The sequence below is a fragment of the Gobio gobio genome (genome assembly GCF_949357685.1).
Source record: "Gobio gobio genome assembly, chromosome: 17".
Taxonomy (NCBI): Eukaryota; Metazoa; Chordata; class Actinopteri; order Cypriniformes; family Gobionidae; genus Gobio; species Gobio gobio.
The window spans coordinates 43,113,807-43,131,512 of record NC_137110.1 but is presented as its reverse complement, the minus strand read 5'-3'; positions in this window follow the sequence as shown (position 1 = coordinate 43,131,512).

Below are 17,706 nucleotides of genomic sequence, written 5' to 3'. Positions count from 1 at the left end.
CTATAATTGCAAAAAGACTGAAATGTCCGACATTATATCTTATTGGGAGAAAAAAAGAAAAAGAAAAAAAGACATATATACATATGAGGCTTTAAATCATCTCCAAAACTAGGGGATTGAAATTTATACGTCTGGTTATCAAACCAAAGGTTCAGAACGCCTGCCAATAGACAAAGTAATTGTGAAGAATTGGCTAGGTCATTGGAGTAGAATGTGATTGAACGCGGTTCTTACACAGAACATACTAAAGGAGATATCATTGGTCCGTTGCATTATATATGAGTAGGAGTGCAACATTGCTCTGTGTGCTGATATTAAGCCATATTGCACAAGTGTGTGATATTGCTTTTATACAACAGTTCGATGGCACAAGTGTGTAAATAAACAAGTTAAGTTTTTTTTTTTTTTTAAAACACTTTCGTGCAGAACTACTTCCTACTGCCACAGATTCACATCTCGAGATCATAGTTTAACAGTGGAGCCCAAGCTTCCTTTGCTAATTCTAAAAAGTAATTTTAGAACTAATAACGAAACTAACAGAAATAAAGCTTTCTGTATTCTGTATTATGAGAGAGAAATCGACTAATGTCGGTTCAGACTACACAGTATTAGCCTGTTTTTTTGCACAATCCGTTTGACGTAGGCTCTCGCGGTGATTTCGTAAAATGACATTGGGCGCTGGGACATAAGAATCAATCGTTTCATCTCATATAGTGTGTCATAGTGGACAACAACCAATGGCGTATCTGCAAAGCTTCACAATGTCACAACAAAGACTAGCATGTTTATTTTTTACCACGGTTTCTGTCACATCTGTGATGTTGACCAATAGGAGCACGGCAAGTGATGATTAGCCAAGAAGCAACGTGAAGTTTGATATGTTTCTTGTCCATGACATGACAAGAATTTAGAAGAAAATTGCATAATCTGACACAGTGACTATCGTAACAGACAAAAATATTGTGTAGTCTGAACCCGGCATAAGAGAGTGTATTACCAGCATTTAATATAGCATTTATTCTTCAGGTCAATCGTATAATCATAATACAAATTCAGTTTGAATGTCTGCTGAAGAAAGCAATATCCTTGTCTTGGTAAATCCCCTTAACCTTTAAAAGGATAGTCAATAAATTTTTCGGTTGCATCTTAAAAGGTGGTTTTTAAATCAGGGGCGTTTCTAGGATTTTCATTTTAGGGGGGCCCAGCCCCCTGTAAAAAAAAAATAAGACTTTAGTTTAGGGTCCAATTCTCACTATTAACTAGCTTATTAGTATGCATATTAGGATATTGGCTGTTTATTATAAAGCAAATATGAATGCTTCATTCTGCATGACCATATTGTACATCCCTTAATCATACAATGTAGGCACGTTTATAATCAATGAGATCCCAAATGTGAGGTTTGGGGAGTTTGGGGGGCATGGCCCCTCGAGAATTTTTTTATTTCTATGATCTACATATGTGCATTTTAAAATGTTCTGAATGCCAAAATTTGTTATAACAATAGCTTGAAAACCATGTCAGTGGGCAGATATGACTGTTTAAATTTTTCCATTTTTGTCAGTGAAGAAAGTAAACACATGTTTAACTGATATTTATATGTTTTATGAATAATTTTTGTAGACATGTTAATTTACTGAAGTCTAACAGGAAAGCTAGGTAGCCTAACTAAATGTATTACATTAATTCACAATATGCACACAATCATTACTAATCTTATGCCCAATACAGGCTGAGCTTTTTTATTTACTGAGAGCTACACATGGAATTATTAAATTTACAATATGCACACATTTATTACTAATATTACTTTGTTAATATTTCTTGTTTGTTAATTAAATTATAAATGACATTACAAAAGTTGATTAATTTGCCTGAATATTTTTGTCATTTGTTTAACATTTCTGACTTAAAGAAGCAGCTGTCCAATATGAAATGTTTAGTTTAGCTGCTTACATATATCTCACTTGACGTCGAGTCCTGCTGCTAAAATTCGCGCTCAGCCTCAGCAGTATCTGTGTGAGCATAAAACCCGCCTACTCTGATTTGATTGGTTTTCTAGTGAGGCTCAAATCAACGCACACACCTCTGCTTCTATAGTGCGCTCACACATTTTTTAGGGGGTTGGAGCATGCCTAAAATGGGCCCATGGTTTAAAGTAAAAAGAATGTCCTTGTTTACAACCTTGTTTCAGTCCCTTTCAATATAAAAGTCTTTACTACTGACTCAGTCATAAATACAGTCTTTCACTGAAGTCGAAATCACAATCACTAACAGACCCTTTCTCAATACCAAATACAGCATATCATATAAAATAAAATATTTATTGAAGAGTAATATTTAAAGGAACAATATTAACCAAGCCTGGATGCCACCCAAACTACCACCCAAACCACCCAAGCCCTGCCCACAACATTTGTGAGCTTTATACGATGATGGACAGATGTTCAACTGTAACGTAATCATGCACGTCACCAAAGAGCGCTTGGGTTGAATTTGTTCTAATCCTAAACTGAGACCTTGTCCGTATATGCATTCACCTTTACTATTTCTCTCAAAAATGACGATCGTGTTAAAAGTACTCTATGTATCCTTAAATTCTTTTTTACAATACCGGCAAAGATCGTTTATACTCATCTTCTTCTTCTACTTCTTCCAGCTTGCTTGCAGTTGAGTTCTGCTGAAAACTATTTGTCGCTCCGTTGCTCTGATTGGTTATAGGTCTATCCAATTGAGTGCAGAGGCATTTTCTTTCCTGGTTCGGTTGAAACACGCCCCCATAATCACAGCCCAGTGGAGCAGTATCAGACTCTTATTCTGACTAGAATTGAGTATGACGACGTCAGGCTAATAATAACCATTATTCAAGTATAAGTTGTTTGTACAGGAAATAAACACAAGCAAAAGTCAAAAGTACAAACACAGCACTCTAGAAAGTACAGGACTTAAGTTATTTAAAAATAGAAAGTTATGAAACACTGAATGGTCGCTTCCGGTCTGGGGCTCACATCTTCGAAAATGTCTGAACAAATTTCTAAATAGGCGCTATTGTTTATATAAAATTCACATTTTTTAGGTCTAAACAACTACATTCTCACATACATTTTTTTTTTTAAATCTTAAAACTATACATTATTGACCCAATAACATTTGTGTTTGTAAGATTATGGTGCGAAATTTTGCCAGTTTAGATCTAGCAGAAACTAGTGGAGTGATACAAATTGTGAAACGGTTTATGTGTGATATTAGTACAATATTGCATGGCTGGGAAAGGCTCTCAGCCTTTTTGAGATTCAAGGACCAGAACTAACTGTTGTATAAATACATTCACATAATTCTCTGCTTCTTACTCAAAGCCTTTAAGGACAAATATGCCAATGTTTATGATGAAATGTCATCTCATCAAAACCAATTACAAGACTGTGGGTGAAAAAAATTGTAAATCATTCAACATTTTTTCCCTAGCTTCTGAGTGAAGATTTGCTGTATGTGTCTTGTCGTGAAAAATAACTTCAGGCTTTTCGAAAGTGCCCTCTTATTATACCAAATTAAATTTGATCACTGAGCATTGTCTCCTAATTCTCAAATTCTTCAAAGAGCACGTCCAAACCATGTCGCTTAGTATTGGGATTTTCAACATGACATCCTTGGAGGGGGGTGGCTAAATTTAAAAATGTAATTCCATTTGCCTGCTTTCACGCAGTCTTCCAAGAGTTTCCAAGAGTGAGCATTCAATAAATCAAAGACAGAGCAGCTCTCTGAGATTCCTGCTCACATTTTCTCCTCATTTTGAGTAGTATTACGGTCAAACTCCTGTCTTTAGCGTTCACAGATTGCCATGGATCGTTAGACCAGGCAGGGAAATGCATAACTTTGTTTTAGCCTAATGAGATCTCTGGATTCCTGTCTCCTACACCAGAGCAATAATGCACAGAAGAATGAAATTGATTGTGACCGTAACGGGGTTCAAATTTGTAATGGCGAGCTGTGCAATGTGGGCTTTCAAGAACATGGAAGAATGGAGGAGAAATGCATTCCAATGACATCAGCATGCTAAACTTTTGGTAAAATGCAGGTAAATTAAATTTAGAGGGTCTGTCAAGGGCAAATAAGAAATATCGGTCTATAAAAAGGCCATCTGTATAGTTTCTGAGCAATTTACATCTAATAGAAGAAGAAAAACGATACAGATATCGCATTTATCTTGACCCAAAGGAGATAGAACAGAAACAGAATTTTGATTCCAGCCTCAGAGCCTGTCTACAAAACTGGTTTATGTGGAAAATCATATAAAAATTGGATTTTGGAAAGTTCTGAAAAAGCTCACATTCAGTTTATGTTACATTTTTACTGCATTTTTTTAAAAAACTAAAACATGTCCAATGTGCTGATAATGTTTTTTGATTAGATGAAGGAATAAATAATCAATCATGAAAACTCGGAATAGTTTTAGCAAGTTATTGAATATGGTAATGTTAATGTATTAACACTTTAACCTAATCAGGATGCAGAGCAATATTTCTGTCTAGGGTGAAAGTAGAAATTCTATGCTATTAAAATCAGAATATGCTGCATATTTTACTATAATTACGGTTTCTATGGTTATGAGCTTATTTGCATCAAAACACAAAATATTGTGTTTACATGATGTAATCGCGATATTACCTTAGTATCATTACTATCACATTATGAGCGTGCATGTAAATATAGTAGGGCTGTCAACGTAAATGCGTTAACGCATGCAATTAATTAAAGTCCTTAACGCGTTAAAATAATATAACACAATTAATGCAAATAAATTACAGAAGTGTGTGAAGCTGCATCATTAACGTAATTTTCGTCACACAGTTAGATGATGTTGGAAGTCGGGAGTTTATCACAATCACACCATCTACAGCACCTGTAACCCTGGTAGGAGGATATTTCTATTCTAACTCTTAAACCCAATTCTGCTTCACTGTTTGTGATCAGGGCATTTTAAGCCATTAAACTCTAGGAACGTTTTCAGTGATCCAGTAATCGAATTCATGATTCGATGATCACATCAGACATATCAGAGAGAATAGAGACTCACATTGAGTTTTTTCTGAATCATTCATTCCAGTGTGTATTTTGCTTTAAAACACGAGCTCTGTCGTATTCTGCAATTGTTTCTGAAGAGCGCTATGTTGGTGATGTACCAAAGTCGTACAGTAAGCGTGTGAGTGCCTGATGCAACAAACCGTGTATGTGCGCGCTCCAGATCACTGATCGCACGCTGTATTCATGTACAGAAACAGTACATTTGCGTTGTTTCCACACACACTCGGGAAGGATAATGTTTGATACACTTGTCATGTGTATGTTGTTGTGATTAGTAATCGTAGGTTTATTCAGTCAAAGCAGTTGACTTAGGAGTTTTTTTGGGGCGTCTCCGTGTGGTACTGTTCGGTGTCGCAGCTTGACGTTTAAAATAAAAGCAATCTCGTTGTTGTTGCTCTGTACACATACTATTTACTGTGAATTCTGTAAAGTTTTTAATGTTTTTTTAATGTTTTTTTCATGGGTGCTTAGGTGTGTATAAATGTATTATATAATAGAAATATACACTCTAAAAAAATTGTGCTATGTAGCACTAAAAGTGGTTATTTGGCTCGTAATCATAGGGGAACCACTTTAAGTGCTGTACAGCACCAAATCTTGGTTCTTCAGCGTTTTTTCAGCGGTTCTTTGGGATGACTGAGGTACTATATAGCATCGCTACCATGTACAGAACCTGTTTAGCCCCTCTATGGTTCTTCAGAGTTTTTTCAGTTGTTCTTTGGGGTGGTTAAGGTGCTATAGAGCACCACTGCTGTACAAATAACCTTTTAAGCCCCTTTAAAGGTTCTTTAGAAGCCAAAGAACCACTGTTAGTGCTGTTTAGCACCATTTTTGATGAAGAAATAGAACTAGACTGTATTTTATTATGGATTGTGTTGACGTGTAATGAGAGTTTATTAAATCAAAGTGAGGAGATGGGGTGGTGGAGGGATGCTAAAAATAAAAACGGTCAACGAAAGAAGGTAAATATGCTGTATATATAAACCTCTTATCGTTGATTAAATCGATTGGCTTGATGTGCTCCACATGTGTTTAATTAGGTTTCATTATCTGAGGGTGCTCCACTTGGGTTTGATTGGGTTACATTATCTGGCGTGCTCCATTGTTTAGATAGGTACATAGCAATATTTGACAAAAGTGCTTTAGAGTAACTTTAAAGATATGGTGCTATAGCACCAAAAGTGGTTCCCCTATGATTACGAGCCAAGAACAACTTTTAGTGCCAAATAGCATAATTTTTTGTGTATGGACTCCTTATATTAGTTTTTTTTTGGTGTCATTTTGGAGTCTCAAATGATCCTTGAAGCTTGCAGAAAATACAGTTTTGTGAGAATCACCTCTAATTGTTTACTTTGGATATAGCAAATTATGACAAAATGAATGTGTTTAATGAGATAAATGGCGTTTGATTCATTTCACGATAAGTGTGCGATTAATCACGATTAACAATTTTAATCTATTGACAGCCCTACAATATAGTCATACAGTCAAAATGCACCATTGGGGAATCACTAATTAAACCTCATCATCAACGTCAACGCCCTCCAAAACTGATCAGGCCGAAACCTAAAATTTTTATATTTTGTGTTACTGCAATGTCAGTACATCACTACTTTACAATGCCAAACAGGTGAATCCGGTTTTCAATGTGCAAAACGAGCAGAATCAAGGAATATTTCATGACAAAACTAACTTCCCTCTGCATTACTCTCTTTTCCCATCTCTGGACCTGTGTAGGCATTTCACTCTCACAGAATCGCTGCTGCCACACAGCCTGCCTCCTCCATATTGTTCCCCGGGGGCGAGCCACCTGCAGCAGCCTCTGGTTGCACGAGCAGATTGCCATCACTGGTAATTGAGACTGCGGAAGAGCTCGGAGACATTTCAGCAAATGCTGGATCGGAATAGATAGCGGAGGCAGCTCGGAAGGAGAGACGTGAGGATGGGCGTCCGCACGCGGCGACAAAATAAGATGAAAAACGTCAATGCTGAAGAGGTTCTTCCATCCCATGATGCCTCAAACAGGCCTGTCAGTGCTTGTGAAAAGCACATCAGGAGATGAATTCAGCCCGGGGCTTGAACACACAGATATGGCCTTGAGAAGGATGAGGCGCAAGCTAGCAGATGAACTCGACAGAGGAACTATGAAAGACTTTACAGACGTTGATATTTACACACTGCACAGCAAATGTTGCACTGAATATGTCTTTGAGCTGTTGGCTTTTGCAGAAATGAGGGATAAAGGGTGCGCTGTCTTCACCTGTGCGCCTGCACTCAAAACTCTCTCTGTGTCATTTCCTCTCTTCGCTCTTCCTCCTCGGTGTCAGCATGCCCTCCTCCTCTCCTTTCATTAATATCCACAATATGATGGCTTTAACGACAGCGCTGCATTCATTAATATCTCCCCCTTTAAATGCCACTCTCTCGCGCTGCGCCAAAATGAAACGCCACCAAATCAAAACATTAATTAATTACGTCGCCACCTCACCAACCTTCAGCGGGCTGACATTTTCTCTCCCTGTCGTGAGCCGGGTTACGGCTTGGTCTCCACAGGGCTCTGCGTAGCAACGGCGCCTGCGGCTTTAATGCAGGAGAAGAGAGATACAACAGCGCTTTCTGCATAATGACATAGTGTAGTATGAGTGCCCACTAGTGGTCAAATGAGGAAGTGTCAAGATGATATGCAGGGAAAAAAAGCCTCCTTGTTTTGCTCATGCTGCAATCTTGCATGTCAGTAAAAAAAGAGCTGGCGTATTTCTCAGTCCTCATACCATGCACTATTATTTACTCATACTCGGGTTGTTCAAAAACACAGTGACCGCATTAAAGGAATAGCTCTTCCAAAAAATAAAATCAACATCTGCACCCTAAGGTCGTCCCAAACCCATATGATATTCTCTCTGCAGTAGAACACCAAGAGATGCTATGCAGAATATCTATGATGAATATCTCCACATTACTTGTTTAAGTTTTCTTAAGTCATACAATAGGTTTGTTTTTGTAAAAAATGAACATATCACCACCAAATATATGTATTACATGTACAAATTAGAGAAATTATATACATATATTTGGTAGTTCTGTTAGGTATATTGATAATTTTTTATCTCATCATATTATATAGAAACAATGACAGACCTGATATAGCCGAATAACGTGTTGAATTTCTAGAAGTGTGGATGATAGCTTTCCACACAAAGCTATCATCCACACTTCCCATCATTCACACCTCTGAGTATTGACTTTTTCCATGGTGTTTTGTGCCAATTTTTAGCTCTACGGCATTTGTCCCATTTATTTTCCTTTCTATGAAAAAAACCTAACATCATCTTTTGTGTTCTTCAGGAGATAGACACTCACTGTTTTAAAATGACATGAGGGTGAGTAAAATGACATTCATTTTTGAAATACTCTTCACTTATCTTAAAGATGTATAGTGTACAAGCACCTGAACATAAAACATGTACTTCTTTGTCGCACTTGTTACTCTAAGAAAGAGGACACGTGGGATTAGCTTACACTTCAGTCACATCGAAAAGCAGGTGATTACGAGGCCGTTCACAGAGCACAATTCCTGACCTCGCAGATGAAGTAGAGGTCCAACAGACACTTGTTTGGTTTAGTCACCTTGACCTTTCACCAGGTCAGTTACCTGACCCAATCAGCTTCTATGGGGGCAGTAAAGCACAGGAGTGCGTCCCTGTCCCCTGCTCTTGCTCCAGATTTAACACCTGCCTCGATTCACCTTTCGTACATCCCTAATCAGTCTTTCCGACCGAAAACACACTCTCAGGGGCGATGCATTAACAAGGCCAGATCTGTCTGACATACTCACATAAACACACACACACACACACACACACACACACACACACACACCTGCAAACGTAACCCAGATATATGCATCGCCTTGCCATGACACAAATGGAGCATCTGATACAAACAAACAAGCAAATAAACCCAACTCACCTTGTTCCTTCAGAGACCAAAGTTCACATTTGAGACCTTTTCAAGGAACAATAGCATTTTTATTTTGAACAAAGCATTCTCTACCTCTTTTTATTTTCAAAAACCTATTCAAAGCTTCCGAGAAATGCATTTCCCTTGTCTTTTTTTTTTTAGGAAGAACTCAAACAGGAATTCCAATAATGCTTGCAAGATGAACTGCAGAGGATATCCGAAATCTACTATTTCACCATTTTCCTCAGGCATAAAAAAAGAAAGAAATAAAGATTCAAAACTGTTGAGGAGCTATTAATGTGAATTCAGTTTCAAGCTGAGTCATGCTGGACATTTTCACTTATATACTGAGCTCAATCATCGAGTCTATTGAGAGTGAAGGGGACTGAGGGGGAAAAAAAATGTGTTCGCTGCTTTTGTTTGTGTCCCATACAGTGTAAATTACATGATATGAATCTCCACAGAGCTGAGTAGAGTAATAAATATGATAATGTCTATGTTTTGTTCACATGGAAACATATTAGAGGCAAAAAGTGTTTTCTTATTCATCATAATGCTTCCACTGGGTGCATTTTCGTATTACCTGGCCATTCAAAGCAGCATAACAATGCAGACATTATTCAGAATGCAACAGACCGGTGTGTGGTTCAGCATCTCAAGTTTTCCAATAATTTGCGTTATTGGACCTCGTCGGTCAGGCTGAAAACAGTAAAACAGGAGGCCATTTTTGAGGGACCCATCAATGTAATTTACTGCGCTCTTTAATAGCTCTGTAAAAGGACAAGGTTAGTCAAGGACGAACATTTGGCGAGACAGTCGTGCTTGCATCGTGAAAAGTGCCCCTTTCTTACGGACCTTCCCAGAATGCACCTCTCTCCTCTGGCACGTCCTCAGTAATGGCTGAGCTGTAAAAGCGGTACGTGTGCGTGCGCCGTCTGCGGACACAGATTAGAGGACACTCGCAGGACAGAGGGTGGCATACAAACAAAAGAGCATGCGCTCCCCATATTTGCAGGGCGGCGAGAGAGAGGGAGAGAAAGAGAGAGCGTTTTGCTGTGACGGTGATGTATGGCTTGTCACTGGCTAAGCTTTGCTCAGAATACTAATGGATCTTTTGGAGCACAAGATGGAGAGGCTGAATACGTCTCTTTATTTTTCTCTCACTGCAAACGCGCGGTAACAGAGACGCTGCGTGCTCACAAGGGAGTGGGGGTTTTGCGTGGGATACTTTTTTCCCCTTGATAAAAGGGATAAGGTGCTAACCTGGGAGCTGACACGCATTTGTGCAGCCTATAGCCACTTGTGGTGGTTAGCGCTGCGGCTGGGGATCTCTGGGCTTATGGTTATGGGAGATCTTGAACTCATCCTGACCTGGACCAGCTGGAATTACTTGTCTTGAATGGAAAACCAATCCAAGGGATATCCACATGATAGAGGTCTAGAGGGAACACATGAAACAATTACCTCAAATCTAATATGACCATTTAGACTTAAATGCAGTCCGAAAAATGCAATCCTTGTATTAAATAAAAAAAAAGGAAAACAAAATTTTCCCACTATTTTCAGTAGTGTGGGCATGACATTAAGTTTCTCAACTGTTTACGTTCACTTAAAACACAACTGACTGTGGCTGAATCCGAAATTGCCCCCTAAACCCTCAATCACTATCCCCAAGTTAGTCTACTTATACAGTTCCCTTGAAGGAGTAAATGAAAACGAGAGCGTGAAGTCGGACAGCCGTTGAATGTACATCGGCTGTACACTCTTTATTGCGGTGCAATGTGGGATTGAATAAGTGCACTCAATAACGTTGTTGTCCACTATGGTTTCAACAGAAGAAGAAGAACGCCTGATTCTGTAGCCCCGCCCACCGATAAACATCCGATAAACTTCCAAGCAATAAACATGCTGCATAAGCTTCATTTGGATTCCAATATTATGAATGCATGGATGAAGTTTATTTTTAATGAATATCCAGCTCACGTGGGGAAGACATTGTGCGTTTGTTCCTTCATTTTACCACTGATTCTTTTGTAAAAAAAAAATTATGTGACAGTATTGCATTGTTATAGATCGTTTGATATCTATTGATTATGTGTACTTGTCTAACTGAACATAACTTAGCGCGCTGTAACAGGCTGGAGAATCCTTTATTTGAGGTGTTGTTGGCTGCGATTTATGATCAGACTCGGGCCAGGGCTCGCAAAGCCCAACGTCCCATGGCAATGTGTTTTCCAGACAGGCTACCAAAACGTATCAAATGTACCTGCCCGATGGGCTATCTTAAATAGTGAAATAACATTCCTTTCTTGATGTGTGTTGTTCACTCTCTTGACTTGATATTTGAAGGAAAAATACAATCGCGGAAGTTTTGATCATGCTTTGATTTGTCTGACTCTGCAGTGAGGCTTGTGCGTGTGTGTGTGTCTTGGTGATGCATGGTTCGCTGAGTCATGTCCACCGATCGGGCGGGCCAAGTAATAAAAAAAAACATTCCAGGAATTGCAGGTGATAAATCATTGTGTTTGTTTGATAAAGACATTTTGCGAGCCCTGTGGGATGAATCATTCCGGTTTCCATTTCCCATGCGCTTTCAAAACTATTCCGCACGTGTACTCAGGGGGGAGACGGAGCTCATTATAATATGCAAAGCTTATCCAATCATAGCAGTGGGCGTTAACTTCCAAGTCTTCAGTGCGGCATGCCCATAAAAACCAAGCGTTCCATGAGAGAGCCTCAATACCAGGGTAGAAAATAGCCTGTTATTTATTCATTATGATGTTTTTGAATGTAAAAACCATGCGAACGTCATAAGTTGACCTCAGACAACAGTATAAAAAAATAACAAAAGCCAGTTCATGACCCCTTTAAAAGATTGAAAAATGTATTTATTATCCTGTATATAAAATTCAACCGGTGGCCAGAGTGATTTGCTGCTAAAGAAACATTTATTTTTAGTATGATTGTTGAAAAGTGTCATGCTGTTTAATATGTTGTGGAAACTGTGATTTTTTTTTTTTTCTTCTCAGGGTTCTTTGATGAATAGAGAGTTGCTGTTGGCAAAATTGACACATAGTGAACATTAGTTAAATAGGGTTTCCATACTAAAAAGTATGAGAAATGCTGAATAAGGCTTACTTTACACAGAATAAATTCAGTGCAGCGTCTCTTGTTTATGAGGTAAAAATAAAAGAGAAAAATATAAATGGCATAATATGCATCTATAGCAAGCAGTGTTCAGTATGCAAATAAAAAATCTAGCTTGTGGACAGCTCATAAATTGGAAACAGCTCAAGGAAGACAACCCTATAGCTTATATGAAATACTTATTTAAAATATGCTAATTGATCTCAGTCACACAGCAAGTTTATAACTATAGATTCAAAATGGCTAGTGTGAAGAGAATTTGTCAAAAATGTGGATAACAGTGAATGGAGGGGTTGGGATATGTTATGGACACAGAATTACTCAGTAGACCTATGTTCAAACGAAAATACAGTTTGGTCCATCTAGCTTTAAGGCCCCATGAGACGTTTTTATGCTTTATTATTAAACTCAATGGATTTTTTTTCCGTGGATGATGGTCCACTTGAAGGAAACTCTTAACATTCAAATGGATTGCCTGGGATTGCCTGAAGCCTCACTGAACCCACTTCTGACTGTAAACATTTTTGACTATAACAATATTCTTTATTAGGCCTGTGTAAATATGCATTCAATGTTATGCATTATGCATTGTTACCATGTTGCTTGGTCTTGAACATCTTTTCCGGCTTTCATGAAACCTATTAAATTATGTAAAAAAGTAACTGTGCTGCAAAAAATTGCTGCAAATGATAAACGGCATTAGTTTAGCTGTCTCAGAAAATACATTAAAAAATACCACTTTCACACACACACACACACACACACACACACACACACACACACACACACACACACACACACACACACACACACACACACACACACACACACACACACACACACACACACACACACACACACACACACACACACACACACATTATTTTGTACCAACTCCTGTCCTTTGTTTTTAAAATAGGACGATGATCCATGAAATGCACTCTTTACTCATTTTACCTTTTTATGCAATTCCAATGCATTGTCATTTCCTGCCAAAAATATTGTGCTCACATCTCACATCACAAGTGTTTGCATCTAATTTCTGCACAGGGAGCCATCAATGGCACCAGCATTAGCACAGAAACACACTTGTGTCTGAGAGCTAACTGCTTAATTCTCTATGTAATCTCCATTGGCTCTAATTTTTCTAAAGGGAGGGAGGTCGTATGCGTGTGAAATTGTCTTTCTTAGCAAGAGGCATACCTTTATTTCCCTGTACACACAGAGCCTGATTAAATCAGGGCGCTAAGAAGGATAATTGTTTTGTGCATTAACTTGAGATAGTCAGATTGCTTCAGGTAAGACCCAATTTAAAGTAAGCCAAGTGCTCTTTATGCAAGTGATCAATGCTTGACCTGCCGCGAGTGGTCTGCTCAAGTGCACTCTTGATTCTGAAGAATCTTAAGAATCGCTTTCAGTGACATGATACTTAAGTGTAACGGCCTTCATTCCAAAAAGGTGGAAATGTAACTTGTGCAATTCTCCCTACTAGTTAAAGAAATAGGGTAAATAAATGGTGAATTGTAACTTGGGTTGAACTATTTCTTAACTCCCCGACAAACACAGAATTTTCCGTTATTTGTGAGAAAAAGCTTCTCCGCCAAACACAGAAATTTCCGGGTTTCCGTGTTTTCACTGCGTAGCTATTACGCAACTTCTGAATGAGTACACTTGAATCTCCTGATCAAAACACAGGCGAAGAAGACAGAAAAAAAAACAAGTGATCGTAAAGCAGATGCATATCGTCGCTGCCCGATGAAACTCACGTATGTCCAAAACGCTTACTTTTCAGGAAGTGAAAAAAACACTGTATTTCAAAAGCAGTTGAATGTAGCGTTGTCATACTTGGTACGGCATCTTTACATGTAACCATATTCTTGCCAGTGTAATGATATAATCCACATTTGACCAAAATTGAGTTTAAATGGACATACGTGCATATTTTACAGTAACGGTGGTCGACACGCGTTCTTCCGATCATTAATTAGAATGGCAAAGTCGCGTTTCAGCTGAGGAAAACGTGAGGAATACGTGCTGGACATTCTCAGCCTCTGGAAGCGGTGATAGCAGTATGAGTGAGGCATGTTCTAGTGACAATCATGACAGTAGCATTACAGGCTATAATTTGATCAGTTTGACTGAGAAAAAAAAGGCTGAATCTTATCAAAGAGACCGAGTTTATTTACATACTAGCAAGCAAACTAATCTGTGAAGAACTAGATTAGAACTAAACTGTGGAGAGCTTCAATGTCGTACTTTCGGCTATCCAGTGCTGAGCTTCGATGAAATAACTTCACGAGACCAGCGAGACCGGCGAGATGCTTCCACAGGGCGGGAGATACGTGGTGTGATTGACAGCTTTGACACCAAATGGATATACGTGAAAATCAGATGACATGATTTCACAACTTTTCATTGGCCATTTAGATATGTGACGCATACTGTATACGGAAATGAACCTGGACATTCAATCCGTCGAAAAATCTCAAAATCGGCAAAATGGACATACGTGGTTTTCATCGGACAGCGACGATATGTAAAATAACGTGATCACCAACATTAAACATCATAATAAATCAAAACTGCCTAATGTTACTGAATGAAATGTCGACCCAGAACGAGTTATAGGACTCTGCAAGCATTAGGGGTGTTGATGGACTCTATCTACTCCATCTGTGTTTGATCATCGTTCTGATTCCAATCTGGATGTAATCGTTCACAAAAACATGATTTTCTCAGCTTTGTGTTCAAAATGTTGCTTTTTTTAAATGAAACTTATTTTAAGTGTTGCTAAAAAAGGAATGCATGAAGCTACAATAAAAGTTTTGTTTAAAAGCAGAGGGTCTGCTCTTTCTTTTGATATATTGCATTCTCATATATCTATACAACAAAATATTCTATGGGCCATTACTTTTTTGTGAAAATGATCAAAAACCCTGGCGGTGGCTGGCAACTTTTTTTTTTAAACGCTGGTGGGGAAAGAGTTAATGGGGTCCTATTTGCTTTTTAACCCTCTTCAGTGTGTAATGTTGCTGTTTGAGCATGAAAAAGGTCTGCAAAGTTACAAAGTACAAAGTCACTATAAAGTTTCTGAACGCCCGGAAATGCCACAATTGTAGTCAGAGTTTTTTTCTGGAAGTGAACATCCCAAATCTAAATAATTCCTGCCCAAGCACAAATAATTAAATAAGCAAAGATTGGGGCAAGGCCTGGTTGAATCGTGTTAGTAGAAACTTCAGTTATCGTGACACTTTCGAAGTGCTCAAAGCGGTTGAACAATCACAACCATTGATTGTAAAAAAAGATGGACGACGTGCCTTCACTTTCTTCCGTTGACGTAAGTGAAGCCGCCAGTGTTCAAATATGGCGTATGGGTATTGGGTCTCGAGTCTGCGCAGTAGCAACTTGGAGCCCAAGTCTGCGCAGTAGTGAGCGCGAAGTTTAGTCGCGATATCTAGGTCCCGCCCACACTCCTGCTGAATCAACAACTTCTTGAGAAATAAACAGTTATGGAAATGTAGAGATTAAAGTAAAGGTCCAATCTCCTCCTGAAGATCCCGAAAAATGTCTCAGTGACTCGGCCTACTTCGCTCAGAGAAGCTGTCAATCTCAACTGTCAATCATAGCATCACAACCCCGTTTTATAGCATCAAATAACTAACTAAAACTAATCTTATTTAAAGAACAAACTCTTGAACTAACATTAGGGTGATAAAAACAGCCTAAAATGACAGAAACCATCTTTGGAAAAAATGTATTTGAAGTGTAATTTGATTGTTCAGTTTGTCTAAAGGCCTGTGCACACAGGGACGCTTATCACACGTGCTTATTGCCAGTGTTTTTCGGCACTGGCGATGCACCGCGTGAACGTACAAATTCAGTAGATGGCGCTCCCGGTACACAAGGTGGTGCTGCACCACTTTACGCTTCTGACTCTTGTCACACAGAAGAAGATGAGAGACAGTATTTACGTGCTTGCCAAAACCATTCACACACTTTTTGTTAACTGGCAAGCAGCATTAGCAGCTCATCTTCTTCTTTGTCTACTTACTTCCTCTTCGTCGTATCAATGTGTGCTCGACAAGACCATTTTGTGCTTTAGCACCACCAAGTAGTATTTTACTGTAATTTCAGCAGCTCCAGGCACGTGAACAAAAGCGGCGATCTCATTGTATGGCCAGTTTTTAACTCGGTGCGTCAAACCAAAAAAACGAACCTGAGGCGTTTTTTTTTTTTTTAAATGCCGCTTTTACGGCTGCCGTTTTGCGCGTCTGTATGGACATTCACATTGGCGCCCTTTGTTAAGTCACAAGGCGTAAAATGTTGGCGATAAACGTGCGCGATAATCGTCCCGGTGTGAAGAGGCCTTATGTCCCATTACATTTCATGGAGAGGGCGGGCTTTATGACCTATACTGCATCCAGTCACCTGGGGGCGATCATTACACTTTGGCTTTAGTTTTCAGGACTCGTGTGGCACAATTGATCACAGCACACTGGCCCAGACAATCAGAGCTTAAAAGCAGGGGCTTTATTGAGACAGGAACTAAACAAAGCGTTACTGATAGACTGGGAAGAGAGGTGCTGCAACTTTTTTTTTTTTACAATAAAATTACAATAACATTCAAGCATGGAAACCTAGTAGACACCAAAATCGAGACTTTGAAAAGGGGCATAATAGGCCCCCATTTAAAGGGTTAATTCACCCAAACTCACACTCCCAGAAGAAGACTTCTGCTCATCTTCAAAACACAAATGAATATATTTTTGATGAAATCTGCAGAGCTTTCTGTCCCTCCATTGACAGCTACGCAACTATCACTTTGATGCTTCAAAAAGTTTATAAAGAGATTGTAAAACTAATATGAATATGAATTGAGCGGTTTAGTCCAAATTCTTCTCTTCAAATCGCTCGTGTGATTAAAAACTAAGATCAGAATACATTCTGAAATTCTCAAAATCTATCTAGAATCATTGGAGAGAGAATCGCGATGCATCGATTTTTTTTTTCTCCCACCCCTCATTGGTTCTTGCAGAAGCTCAAACGGCTGCATGTAAGCTGAGGTCGGTTATTACCTGAGCGGGTGTGAACAGCTAGGAAAGCAAGGGTTATATAGTGATGTTCACATCTCAGTGTCTGTTTTAGGACTGAGAGAAATGCTGTAGAACTTGTCTGATTACCGCTGCTTCATATCACCTAATTCAGGTCAGTGTGCCACCTGCTGCTCGCCTGGCCTCCAGGGTCGCTCCAAATCAATGCCATGACCCAGAGGAAATCACCCCTGTCTCCCGTAATGCTAGGCTCGCACTGCACTGCACCTTCTCCGGTATTACATCAGACAGGCAGGAAAAACAACAGAGAGAGAGAGAGAGAGAGAGAGAGAGAGAGAGAGAGAGAGAGAGAGAGAGAGAGAGAGAGAGAGAGAGGAACACATTTGTTTGCAAAGAGGGAAACCACATTTGTTTTGTGCCATATTGTACTCTTTTTTTGGGGCAGAAATGCAAAATCTTCCAAAAA